A 1,086-nucleotide genomic window follows, 5' to 3' on the forward strand; every position below is an offset into this window, starting at 1 on the left:
ATGAGTCGCCCTCTTGCCTACACAAATATCTTTGGTTGGTCTTGATTCTAAAAGCAGATATATTATAAGCGCTTTCCTGAATGCAGGAAAGTCCAGCGATGTGAGGCGGCCAGGAATGCCAGCACGTGACTGTTGCAATAACTCGTTCTTCTGGAAGGACAGAATGGAGGGTGACGTCACGAGTATAAGCTCCGCCCTCCCATACTCACGTGACCATTCAAACCTCCGGGGCAGAATGATTGGATTTTTGAAAGGGGGAAATGGGCCGTGGGGGCACCCTTCACATGTCCCTTTTATCTCGCCGCCCCAAAACAGGAAGATAGCTACTACGGGCGCAGCAGCCGCGGTCCTCTCCTCGCTGTCCTTCAAGCGAGTTTTCGCCCCTCCCCCCCCGCACGCCCTTCCCCTCCCTGGCTGCCATTGATGGGGGAGCTTGTTTTTCATGACGTCACAGTTACGTCACCAAGCTCCGCCCCCTCCCTGTTGCCCACATGCCCTACTCTCGTGTGACAGTCAGGTAGGGAGTTGGGCATTAGCACAGTAGCTTCTTCGGTGCGTGAGGGTATGTGCTGCCGGGCCGTGACCCGGGCCGTGATCTATCACGTACGAGTGAGAGTCTTGGGAAGATGCACTGAACGTGATGCTTTGTGTCGGCCGTGGAATGTGCCTTTTTCGTGTGATTCTCGCGAGGGCCAGTTAGCTTGGCACTGAAGAGCCGCCTCGCGCCGCTTAGTTTGTGCTTGTGGTGTTGAATTTAACTTGGAATCTGAGGCCATAAACGGGACTTTTGACTCAAGGTAAGTCGTATTTTTTTTCCTTGTCAGCTGACGTAGCATTTAAAACAAAATACGAAGCGTAAACACAGAGCAGAAATGCAATAAACCTGGATTTCAATTTTTAAACGTAAACCCCGACCCAAAGATAAAGCAAATAGGGGACGTTTTTCTTACCATGTGTAAAAAAGTCCGACGACCAAAAAGCGGAGGGCGACCCCACCTTTCTTATCATTCGTTATCACCGATAGAATCCATCCCAGTGACCACGAGCGAGCGATAACGAAGTACCCCCTGAACAAGCCCGTCACAC

General features: G+C 51.5%; 1 protein-coding gene across 28 annotated transcripts in view; it reads left to right on the forward strand.

Annotated features, from left to right (window-relative positions):
• The window catches only part of LOC119582032 (eukaryotic translation initiation factor 4 gamma 1-like), a gene marked incomplete at its 3' end in the record, with an annotated part of 189,642 nt that overhangs the window by 141,189 nt on the left and 47,367 nt on the right, over positions 1-1,086 (forward strand). Inside the window, 1 exon segment of one of the 28 annotated variants that reach the window (XM_037930246.1) lies at positions 584-797. 28 annotated transcript variants of the gene reach the window in all.

This window comes from Penaeus monodon, chromosome 15, assembly GCF_015228065.2.
Source record: "Penaeus monodon isolate SGIC_2016 chromosome 15, NSTDA_Pmon_1, whole genome shotgun sequence".
Lineage (NCBI taxonomy): Eukaryota > Metazoa > Arthropoda > Malacostraca > Decapoda > Penaeidae > Penaeus > Penaeus monodon.